Genomic DNA, 14,080 nt, shown 5'->3' on the forward strand with positions numbered 1-14,080 from the left:
ACGAAGTATTTGAAAAGTTTTGCATTATTTTATTCGAATACGATCCACACACTCCTAATATACATTATATATATATATATATATATATCCTAATACATTGTATATATATACAAATAGTTAAAAAATTGTTGTCATCTTTCAGGAATTGAAACATTCAAATTATTTGTATCATTACTTATTACAATTATGTATTTAAAAATTAAATTCTGAAAGATGACAGAACCTAATAAACTATTAACATGAATATTAAATATAAAAAATTGATAACATGAAGTATAAGTAGACGTAATCTTGAAAAGTAACAAGTGTGTCAGCAAGTGTGTTAATTTTCCTGAAAATAGACGGGCTTAACTGATGACACATCAAGTAATGTGTCATATATTATCATCATTTAAACCCATGTATTTCAAGTTTAAGGAAATGACACACTTAGATGTGTTAAAAAAATATACTTATTTTTGTAGTCGTACTAATTGAAGCATTTTTTCCCTCCAGTGTAATTGGAGTAACTGTAATGGAGTAATTTACTTTATATTTTCGGATAAACTTCAATAGTAATAAGTCTCATTTATAATAAATTAGACATCTGTATTGTTACAAATACATACTAGAAAAAAATCATTTTATTTTTAGCCAAAAAAACACAACATAAATTTTATTAATATCGACATTCTATAGAATGCACCGAAAAATCCAGGTTACAAGTGATCAATAATTTTTTATAAAAAATTATTATCTTGATTGAAAAATTTTAAAGTGACAGTATATATAAAATTTTATTTCGAGACTCGCCATATCGGTGTGGCATGCGGGTTAAGGAGGTTCGACCGAAACTAGTGAGTCAAAGTACTGTTTGAATTGTTTCGTTTCCTAAATTCTCCTAATAGTTATAAAAATTCATTATTTTAATTTATAATAACATAACGAATTCATAAATTAATATTTATTACTTATTTAATTAAAGAAAGTAATGAAATTACTTGCTTATTTTTGGCTCATATGATTTAATAAAAAGATTTGGCAACAACGCGTTCTAACTTCTTACACATCGATATTCAAATTAAAGCGGGAAAAATTTATTTCTAATCTCGTCTCTCTTATTAATGTATTTCTATCTTTGTTTTTTCTCTCAGCTGCTTCCGCGACGTTGCCAAACTCTCAATAATATGTATCTCTGTCGATGAACGAGATTAAATAATAAAGTTTAACTTGAATTATTTAAATAATTACAACGGTAACACTATATTATTAAAATCTTATCATATTCTAAAAATATTCAAGTTTATGGCATGTTGTTTTTTATTTCTTAAACTTGGGAGGTTAATAATGAAAAAAATCTAATAAGTCATGACGGAAGCTTGTCCGCCATAAGAGTCTGTGTATAAGAACTTTAAAAACGTCATTTTTAAATCTTTTTTTCTAAAAAACTTGACGGTGGATCATATTCAAATTTTGAGAATACATAGATAAAGTACTTCTTTACATGTATACTAATTTTCAAATCTTAAAGTTGGAGAATCCTTTTTACCTTAGGTTCGGTCGAACCTCCTTAATGCATTGTAAGACTTTTTAGCTGCAAGAAGAAGGTCTGGCGTTCGAGCCCAGGATTTGGCACTTCCCGTATGAAAAAACAATATATGGTTAAAATATATAAAATCATATATGTTTGCAACGAAAAATATATGATATATTACATTGTATATTATAAAAAGTCATATAGAGATTTTCGCCGATTTAATATAAAATTATATACAGTAGTAAAATATGGCTTCATATATGGTACTGATATGTTTTTTATATTAAACTATATATACATTTACATTTACCTTATAATATATTGTATTGATATGTATTTCCTTTATATTTAAGAAATATAAAATTTTTATATGAAATAAAATATATGGTAGCATATAATTTATGTTATATATGGTGACATATATTTTCTTAGTTATATTTAAGCATATATTTTATTCGGTGCATGTATATGTATATGGGTATATATATTCGCATCAAATTATCTAATTTTGAAAATTTGAACTGCAATTTAAAGAGTATATTAAAATTTAGATCTGATTTAATTGGAGTTGGTCATACGAATAAGAAACTTTTTTTTTCCATACACAATATAAATATATGTTTTTATATATGATCAGAATATATTTTTCGTATATGATAGAAATGTATATTTTTATGTATGAGAAAAATATAGTTTCCGTATGTGAAAAGAATATATATTTTCATGTATGATAAAAATGTATTTTTTGTATATGATTGACATACATATTTTATACATGCTAAACATATACGGACTCGTATATGATGAGTATTATATTTTTTAAAATAAAAAAAAATATATCAGAAAATATAGTTAAATTCGCCACATATATTTTCTGATATTTATCATATATTTTGACCATATATGTTATTTTCATACGGGTTGGCTAAAACGGCTATGTGCGGATAGGAAGTATATGATAATTAAAATAAAATACCGATAAAATTGCACTTGTTGGGAATAATAATAATAAAATTTTATTTTTCCATAAAACACAAATAAGCTTTCAATCCCGTTTGGTAGTAGTTATATCAAGTCTTCGATATTACATATCATATTATAACTTTATTTTCAATATAAACAAACGCCCGTGTCTTTACAGCTGTACGCTCTTATCTTGTAACAATAAAAAATATTCTCAGATGTAAAAAAAAATTATAATAATTAAAATTAAATTTGAAAATATTCTCGGTCAATTTTTCACCAAATTTCGCCGCTATATTTAGTGAAAAAAAAGTGCATTTAAATTTTCTAATAGTAGTTCACGCACAAGTAGAATAATAAAATGAAAACAGAGTAACAATGCGCACAAGTACACATATATATATTTATATTAATCGGTATGAAATGATTAAAGACATAAATATATGCCATTTAAACTGATAAAATTTTCTTAGCACATAATGCACATTGAGCGAAAGTCAAAAGTCTTAAAACTCCGCCCATAATCGGTATTCATACCCAATAAGTATCATCGCAACCTCGTTTCATTAGTTTCACATTGCTTCACGTAGGAAAGTAACCCAACGTGTTATTATTAATTCGACTTTAACCGTTGATAAAATTAACGATCACTTCTACATATATTTATAGAAATATATTAAATTCCCACAAAATCAAGTTTATCAACTATTGGTAAAAAATAAAACGATAAAAAAAAATCAAATGACAATTTCTAACTTATTTTGTACGTTCTCTACAGAAATTTTCACTTTTACGATTGAGAAATTAAAATTTAATTAATTTAGATTTTTAAAACTGTTTTATTCTATTTATCTTTATATTTTATTTAGTTTTAATCAATTGAGTGATTACTCGTCTAACGGGTTTATGTATTTTACCATTTTCTCCTCAACCGATGCTTGACAGGAAAACGTTTACGTTTAATAAATTAGTGAGCACGTGCAGATTTAATTCAATATCAAATGGTTTATTGAACAACAAAGTTATTTTTTTTTTTTTTTTTAGACATTATTATTCCATTATCTTATCTTAAATGTATGACTTTATTAATATTAATAATGATAATCGACATCTAAATCCTCATAGTCATATCTATGTAAATGCCGTTACCGTAAAATATGAATTTATATTTATTAACTCATAAATATATTATTTTTAACAATCGGTAATTTAAATAAATAATTTTAGTATTTCATAATCTTAAAATAGTTAGCCAGGTCAAAAATAGATATATGTTCAAACTAAGATGAAAAAAGTTCTAAAAATTAACAAAAATTAAATTTAAGTCGAAAAAGTCGAGATCTTATCGGAAAATCGTCGGCAAATTATGTACCTGAAGATCAGAACGTTTTTGACGGAACGAAAATAAGAAAAAGAAATGAAAAGTAAAAAATCGACTGGATCTAGATTTCGGAATTGTTTTGCACGTCACCCGAAAATGACAGGCCACCCCCAACTACCCCTTAAGTCGCCTTTAGACACAAATTTCATGAATTATTTCGATTTTCGTTGCGTGAAAAACATTCCGATCTTCAGGTGCATGGCAAATTGATAACTTACAAAGAAAATTTAGTAGAGCGACCACCTGAATCAAGTTTTATTTTTAACTCTGGTAATAAAAAAAAAATAATAATAACGTTTGTTTTTTTTTCTCAATTAAAATTCAAATCACTTCATTTTAAATTGTGAATAAGCTAAGAAATCCAGTACCCGATCAGGGAACAAGTACCCGATCACTCATATATTTTTGTATCGATATTTACTAAAGTCAACAAAATATAGATATACAAATACATGGAGTGATCGGATACTAGTTCCCTGATCGGGTACTAGGTCGTTTACCTTAATAGTATTTTTGTTGATTGGCTGATAATAATTTGTATAAATTGTAGTAGACCATTTTTCAATCCAAATAATCTTTTATCGACTTGTCATATACAATCACAATTAATATAAATCTGTGAGCGTATTTCGACGGATATTACGTCATCTTAGTACTAAATTTCGATTTTCACATTAAAAGAAAAAAAAATCATGGGATAATCTTTCAAATAAATATTTTATTGATAAAAATATGAATTATATATAAATCTTACTGAAGTTGCTTAATAGAGACAGATATTGATTTTACATTAGGATTTTTTGATTAATTGTTCATATAAAAAAATTAGTAATCGTATATTTATGCGTTAAAAAAATGTTTCGTTTAAGATATCGGAAAATTTTGTTTTTAAGTTATACACCCCCTAGACAGATTGACGGGAATAATTATGAGCATGGGAAGTAATGATTTTGCTAAGTCTTAACGATTTATATGTCAGAAGAGTAATGATTTATTACGTTTTCTTATAAAAATATAACATAGTTTTTTTTCGGTTTCTGAAATATTATTTTTCTTAAATTTATCAAAAATAGAGCAAACTAAAAAAGAAAACATTACATTTAAAAAACTTTTGCTTTATGTTTTTTTTTTCTCGTTACAGTGACAACTTTTTTGATAATTTTTTAATTAATTTAATTAATATCACTTTCTAACTTTTAAATTACTTAAAAATGTAAATAAAAGTATCACTAAATTGACATAAATATTCCAAAATTTTATTCCGATCACTACATATATATATATATAAATATATATATATTAAAAAAAAACTTGTTAAATATAAAATAAAAATAGTGAAAGGAAATCATTACTAACAAAATCAAGACAGTTGATAAAATATAATCCTTCGAATCTGTGAAATTACAATTCCACAATTATATTTAGGTACCTACACAGGTATAGGTGTGCCAAGTAAATCGATATTTGGCCTCATTCTATATGCAAATGTTTAAAATAAATATGGGTGGATGTATTAACTGAGTGAGAGATAAAGTGAGATGACTATACATACACTATTACGATTTCGATATGACAGTTCGACACATATATCATACTTGTCATATACTTTATCATACATATATATACATATCAACATATATATGCTGATATATCTATCTAGTAATATCTCTGAGCCGTGTCGCCGGTACAAGACGTGATGACTGCACGTTCGTGGACCGTAAAAATTTGCGACCGAGAGTTCTGTCCATACTGTGTACAGTATAGTATTTGTGGTCGTGGATTGTCGAGTTTGCACGCATTTCGCTTAGAATACCGGACGTGTGAGTAACATACTCATAGTCATATTGTTGTTACTGATAGTTATATACCATATATATATTTGAACTATATATACTTTATATATCTCTTTCTACACACAAATACACATACACACACACATATATATATACATATATATATTGATAGAATAGATGTATAAGTGAATAGAAGCAAGATAAGTCAACAAAGAACTTGTCGAGTTCATTATTTTATTATTATTATTTTTTTTTTATTCGTTACGCTTTCAAACAGAAGACAAGATGTGCACAGAATAATTGCAAGATTTTATATACTTATAAATATTATTTTTCACTACTCCCTTACCTTTTTAGACTCACTAATTAATTATCTTCATAAAAATAATATCAAGTAGATAAAATAATTACTAGGATAGGCAATAAATTGTATCATTAATTTTTTATTTTATTGAGCTATAAAAAGAAAACTTGTAATTAAATTAACTCTTGATTTAATTACACCATTAAGTAACGATATTTAAGTAAAGAAAATTAATACTTTTTTTTTTATTCTCAATACTATTTTTTAAATTAAGATTTAAGTTCTCATCCATGATGTTAAATATAATAGTATAAGTATCAGGAACTTGGACAGGAAAAAATTCAGTGCTAGATTTTTAAATGTTGCAACGTTTCGTTGTATTTCACAACTTCATCAGGCAAACTGTACAAATGAAAACAAAATATTATTCAACAATCCTAGAATAAAATTTAGATGAAATATATGCGAAGCCAAACTATTCGTAATGTGATTGGTCGAAAGCAAAAAAATATATGCAAACGACACGAAAATATAAATTAAAATAAATATATGAAAAACGACACGTGAAACATGTACGCTAGTATTATCAAATTAACAAGGACATAACTTAAAAAACATTGACAATCTTACATTTAAGGTTAACACTATTCCCGAGTCAAAAAGTTTCAGCATTAATTCAGACTGAATAAACTGCAAACCAACAGTAGAAAAAAATAAAAAGTGGCTATTTAAAATACATTAAAAAATGAGTCTGAACTCAGACTGAAAGGTCGTCATATTTCACTTTCAGGACCATCAGGCTGAAATTAAGCTTGAAAATAAAATCGATTAGTCAGGCTATTCAGTTTGACAAAAGCGTCAAATCAGGCTCTTCAGATTTAAAATATGCTTAATTATAGCAGTGTGATTAGCTTCAAATCAGTGCAGAATTAAGGTTCTCCAGGTCGAAATTATGCTCTATAATGACAGTGTGGCAGTTTCAATTCAAGTCTAAATTTTGTTAAATAGCAGTTTATTCAGTTTGAAAATAAGCTCAAAAGTTAAGCTATTTTTGAACTGAATTCAGTGTCTTTTCAATTATATAGTAGGCTGTTCAGTTTTAAAACAGCCTGAAAATTTTACGTCAGTTTGAAGCTTAAGCTCATTTAGGTTGAATCCAGCTTTAACTTAATTCTACTAGCAGGTTGATCAGTTTGAAATAATGTCAACTAAAAGGCTGAATAGTTTAATTTAAGGCTCAATTAAGCGTAGTCAGTTTCAAGTAAGGTTCAGTTCAGCGCAGTCAGCTTCATTTAAGGTTTAGTTAAGCCTAATCAGTTTGAAATAATGCTGAAACTTTTCGACTCGGGTTGTGTGTCAAAGTTAACTACCAAAGATTTCATCGTTTTAAAAGATATAAATAAAGTCAGACACCTGACAACTATTATACTAAGAAACTTAGTAAATATCTATTCCACCAAAACAATTTAATTGAAAACATTTTTTCTAGTTAAAAAATTACAATAATCGCAAGACAGACAGCAACAGATTAATATTTTTTTAAGTTTTTGTTTACTTTCTATTGAGAGACTTAGAATTTATAGGTCACTAGATAAATATATTTATTTATTTTTTACTTATCGAAGTTTAAGATATATTTTCAAAATAAATAGAGATAATAAATTTTATTTTGAATAGATATATTGAAATATAAAGTAAATAACTATATTAATAGATAAGCATCATCAAAAACGATTAGTGGCTCTAAAGATTAATAGTCAATAATAATTGGCACCAATTAACTATTTATTATTACTGTCGTCTGACGTCTCTTTTATATATACACTAACAAGCTGACAAAACATCTGTTCAATGTGAATACATCCAACACACATATATATCCATATATTTATTTATTTTTTAAAGTCTTACTTTCCAGTCGAAAGAATCAGTCACATGATGAAAATTTACAAGACGTAATTCATTTGATGGTAATAAAATAACAGTGACATAAAACTGTTACGTTCTTATTTTATTCAACTTTTTTTTTGCCTGATCTGAATGTAAATAAGGCCATAAAAGACCAGTTAACTTTTTATAAAATGATTTTTTTTGTGTGTGTGTTCAAATAGTGATGAATAATAAAAAGCCCAATTTATAAAATTCAAAAATTTAGCAAAAAAAGTCACGCACTTAATAGTCATCGTTATTGGCTATTATTATTACATAAATCTATCGAATAAAAAACACGTGAATTTGACCTGTTTATCGAAATACTTATCGGGAAAAGATTGTCTTATCTACCCCGCGATTTAAAAGGTCGATAGCCTATGGTCTATTACTATACGATACATTTTCCCTTATGTTGAATAAGATTAGACGTAAATAATATTAAATACAAGGTAAAGATATGATATCAAGCCCCTATTTAATAATAATGATAACAAGTAATAATAAACAGTCGTGTAATAAAATCTGTTCCAAAAATTTTCAGTACGAGTTTCAAAATTTTGGACAAAATTTGAATTTTCAGTTTCATTTATTGTAAGGTAAAAGCCCCTAACCCGCTCAGTAGCATTAGTCGCTCACTTTAACTGTTTAAGGTGTTTTTTTATAATTTTTAAATAATTATTTATGAATCTAAATATATTAATATATGATGTATCAAATTATTTTATAATAGATTATAAATTTAAATTAAGTGACTGTTTTCAAAATCGCGCTCAGCCGGGCATTTTTTACTTTAACGTTCATTCGTTAGATTAAATTTAGGTTACGTCAAATTTTTTAAGAATTGTTGTAACTATATCTTATTAAATATATTTTTAAAATTTATGAAAATTTATATTATAAAAGAATAACGGAGTATAATTTATAAATTATCTGTCCAAATCAATAAACTTATCATAGTTTAATTGATATTGTCTTCGAGCGACTATAGGGCCATGTGTTGATCGAGTAATGGTACATCACAACTTTTAGTGAGCGACTATGGGTACACTCAAGGAACTTATTTAAAAAATTAATAATAATTAATTATCAACATTATTCTTCAAACTTAAATTTTATTATAATGCTCGAAACTTCAAAAAATAACTAAAAAAAAAAAAATGGTTTTTCATTTCATTTATTAATTTATGTTGAGTGATTTAATCTCACTCCAATGAAAAGTGAGCGGGTATAGGGGCTTTTACCTTAACTTTACAAATTTTAGACTATAACTTTAGATCTTTTTGTAATTGTTCTTTTGAATTTGTTGATGCTTCAGAAAACTTTCGCAAAAAGTATTGAATTTTCCTAAATTTCTAGTCTTGAATTTTTAAAAGTTCCCAAAAAACGTAACGAATTGTTCCAAATTTTCTAATTCCTTACATAGAATATTTAAATTTCCGAAACTGACTTTTTTCTACACGAATTCGAATAAACTTTCATCTTATTAATAAAATTAATGATATTTAAATATGTAATATGTAAATATATGATAAAAGTATACTTTTTCGAAGTTCAAATTGATAAAAGTTCACTTTCTTGTGGTTTATTTTTTCAAGTTTTAGTTGTTAACGATTAATAATGAAGAGTCACTAAGTATAGAACTCGAAATTCGAGTCAAAATATCAAATATTTTGATTTTAAAACAGGATTGTCAGATATTTTTCAGGTTATTTTTTTATATTGATACTTTGAATGTAAAATAACGATCGCGGAATGATGCATTAGACTATAATCGAGTATTTCTAGCCTTGGTTTTTTTAAAAATTCTCTTTTCTGCAGAAGAAAAATGTGCAAAAAGTTTCCATTTATTGTGCAAGTGCGATAAAGAAAGTACCGTTCATTCACTCGAGACCGAAAGAAAAACAAGAACGAACTGTTCTTGAGCGAAAAATAATATTTTCTGAAAGATTCCTCTTTTTCACTTTAATTTAAAGTTATTGAAAATATATTTTCGTTCGCAAAATGATTTTTCACAGAATATTAAATCTTAAAGTATCAAGTTTTGAACTGTAGATAAATAAGTAGAAATTACCATCGCAATAGGGCCAATTTCTCGCAATTATTTATACCAGGAATTCTTGTTTTATTAAACAATTCAGTTTATTACTGCAATAAATGATTAGTATTTTTTAAATTTGATATCTATGTTGTATATTTTTATTAAAGTCAGATAAAATTTTTTAATGGATATCCGAGAAACATGTCAACTTTAATTTTTTATTATTAATTATCGTAGGAGCAATTTTATTTTTAATAGGTTATTACAATCTATAATGTTACGGGTTCGTAACGTCGTTAAAATTATGATGTGATTAAATTTAATTGATCTAATGGGTGTTTGTGAAAAAATATTTGCTGTCAACATCTCATAAATTGAAAGTTCATAAGCCTTTATTTACGACAGGGAATTCAAAACAATGACTTTATTCAAAAAATTAACTTTAGCTGTTGGTTACTACGAGTGTAACTCTTAATTATAAACAGAATAAAATTTTAACTGGGTCAAGAAATCTTTTTTTCTTCGAAATAGGATTCTTAGTCTAAATCGATCTTTTTTTTTTTAATTTAAGAAATTATTCTTGAATCAATTGATCAAAACTTTTGTATATAGAACCAAAAAATTCCTTAATTGAATTTTCAACTCTAAGTTATAATATTATTTTTAAAACTATTATTACACTGAGAGAACAATTCATTTGAGCCAAATAAGATTTGTTACAGGCAAATAAATTCCATATTTGAATGGACCCAATTAGTATTTATTTGAGACAAAGATATGGTCCATTTGAATGAAATAATGATTTGTTTATAGTTAACAAATTTGTATTTGGATGGTAGAACTGTAGAGCTAATAGCTGTAGTGTATTTTTTTTCAACCAAGATTTGTTAACTATAAACAAACATATATGAGCTAAAAACCACTGTCTACGGTATAGATACACGGTAGGCTCGCGCCATGACACTTCACGCATACACATGTGTTTGAACATGTACTTGGCGCGAGACACTACCGTGTCTTCTAAAATCTATTTATTTGGCTCAAATAAATTGTTCTCTCAGTGTACCGATCAACGCGTATTCCATGTAAGAAAAAGTTCGTTCCAAAAAAGTTTGACCTATAGAACTTCTAAATTTGAGACAGATGATTGGAACTTAAATTTGATCTTCTTTCAAACTTTTAGGATTTTGATAGTAGAACTTTATGTGGCGAATTTTGAATGAAATGAAAACGTTTTTAAAACCTATATTTTACTACATTTTTTCCTTACAATATAGAGGTTTTTCAACTTTATCAGAACTAGGGAAAAATGTAGTAAAAATACGTTTTAAGAATTATGCTCTGAAAACGTTCTTCTATATAGCCAATAATTCGTCCACATAAAATTGTAAATCGACCATATTTTCTACTATTAATATCTTAAAAATTTCAAAAAAGTTGAACTTGAAGTTCTAATCTGTCTCAAATTTCCGTTCTACATGTCGAACTTTTTCGGAACTTTTTTTTTATATGGGATATTATAAAAGTACATAAAAGAACCCCAGTCTCCCCTAATTTTAACCACTATAATTATCTGCATTTAAAAATTATAACGGTTTCATTATAGATTATTATCAATTTATTTAAAATTACTCATGCGTGAACTTCATATTTACAAATTTATTTAATAAAAAAAAAAAAAAAAAAATACCGCTATAAGCACTAAAATCAATAACTTTTTTTTATTATTCAAATTAAAAAAATTATTTACAATTGCATTGTCTGGTGATTTATTGGTCATGAATAATTGAAATCTAAAAATGTAATTAATAATAAAAATAATGTTTTTTTTTATGTATCAGTTAAAGCCGTATAGTAAAATTTGAATATGCCTTGAAGCTAATTATACACACATGATCTGATCGAATATATTTCTATTCTTAACGTCTTGTATCGTGAGGAACATTAAACACAACTTAATTACATCCATCATAGTCATAGCAATCCATTATTATTTTCTTCAGTGCCCATTAACTAAATATAAAATATAAATAAATAAATACCCATAAACAAGATACATTTTTAAATAATTTTTCAACCATTCTTCGCTTCGCTGCTCTAGCGAAAACTCAATGCAATAATAATCCATAAATTTAAATAATATTTGAATATAATGAAAAATTATTTAAAATATTTCGATAATTTAATAACTTTATCAATTGTTTCTATAATTTATTATCCGTGACCGGTAAAATTTAAATCAATGTACAAAAACACTATCAGCTAATGAACTAAATGAACATTGAGTAAAATCGATCCGATCGTTTCTATTAGAACCGTTTGATATAGAAACGGTGCGTTAGGTTACTAATGCACCGTAAGAGATTTCACGTTGGATAGTTGCGATAGTAATAGACATTAGTATGCATACAATACATATATATATATATACATCGATCCATCTATCTGCACAGCTATACCCACAAGTAAATATATATATCGATACTGCCATTCTAATACGTCGTATCCCACATTTGGGAAATTTTTCAGGAGACGATAAAAACGTTTAACGGTCGGCAAAGAAAATTATTTGTTATATGTTTACATTGGTATAACCTACAAATTTATTTTCATGTTTTTCATAAAATACAGGCATTTGTAGTGAATAAATAATTTTGAATTATATATGTACTTAAAGATCGCAGCGTTTTTTGCCGACGAAAATAAAAAAACAAAATGAAAAGTAAAAAATCTACTGAATCTAGATTTCTGAAATGTTTTGCATAGGCACTAGTATGTTAGCCAAAAATTGTAACCCCTCCCCCCTACCCAATTACCACTCAAGTCACCCTTAAGCATTAGAATTTCATAAATTTTTTCATTATCATTGCGCGAAAAACGTTCCGATCTTTAGGAACATAATTATATGCTGTAAGAAGAGTCAAAAATTATGCATAATTACTTTCTTACTGATGTCGTTAATTACTTCCTTAAAATTAACTTAAAATTGGAAATGTTAAGCGTGACTGAACCTATACGAATGTGGGTTACGAAATATTAGAATATTTATTTGAAAATACTAAATAAACAATTTGACCTCTAAAATTTTGACATAAGCTGCACATTGTTACAATGATTCATTTTTCAAAAAAAGTGAAAACGTCAAATTTTGTGGGATACGACATATGAGAATGGCAGTATCGATATATTAGATTGATTTAAAAAAATCGACTATTCTTTTTTTCAAACATACGGAAAATATTGTTCGAGATGACGAAAAAAATTACTGTTAAAGATTGAGCTATTAATATTAAGAACCGTCTCATCGCAATTTTCGATTTCCCATTTAAATAACATGGGAAAATTTTTCCTTAAACTTTAGATTTTTATCACTCACTCACCAGGGAATCAGTGTATCGAAAAAATTAATGAATAGTTTTATTGAAAATTGAACGCTCTACAAAAAAGGTCTCTTATCATTTTTCGCGACATTTAATTTTTCAAAAGTTATTCGATGTCAAAGTTGGATTCACACTAAATTTTAGTATTATTTGACTTTTTCGGCGAAACTATCAGACTTATCATAAAATATTATATAAGCTTTTTTGTAGATCATTTTATTTCCTACAAATTATTTCTAGTCAAGTTTCCAAAATTTTCAAAAGTTCTTTAGTTATTTACGTTTAAAAGTCAGTAAATAAAATCGACCGGAATACGATTTCTTATAACAAATCAGCATTTAAATGCTCAATATAAATTTCGAAAAAAAAAATAGTCAATTTTTTGAATCAGTCTAATATACATACATATATATTTATCTTTAACCTATAGCTCGTCTTCTATACCTTTATCTAGTGTAGCAGTCATGGCAGTATTTGCCAAATCGAATTAGAACTACTACCCACATTTATATATAACATCCACATATATATAGAATGTATAAATGTGTTAATGCGATCATTGGACGAGTAAGGATAGGATAGACATAATTGGAAGGCAGTGGGATAAGAGGTAGTGGTGGTGGGTCGGTGGGTGATACTGCAGAAACGCGACATAGTGGCTCTTACATGACGTCAAGCCCATGAAATCCCCTATTAGAAGCCGATACGAGGTACGGCAACCCTCTCAGGTGACTAACTACTATATAGTCACTTACATACAGCAAATATATAGG

At 26.7% G+C, this 14,080-nt stretch overlaps 1 protein-coding gene across 7 annotated transcripts in view; it reads left to right on the forward strand.

Annotated features, from left to right (window-relative positions):
- Positions 1–14,080, forward strand: part of LOC130675857 (serine/threonine-protein kinase tricornered) — an 80,283-nt gene that overhangs the window by 42,365 nt on the left and 23,838 nt on the right. The window lies entirely within an intron of this gene.

Source organism: Microplitis mediator, chromosome 1 (assembly GCF_029852145.1).
Source record: "Microplitis mediator isolate UGA2020A chromosome 1, iyMicMedi2.1, whole genome shotgun sequence".
Taxonomy (NCBI): Eukaryota; Metazoa; Arthropoda; class Insecta; order Hymenoptera; family Braconidae; genus Microplitis; species Microplitis mediator.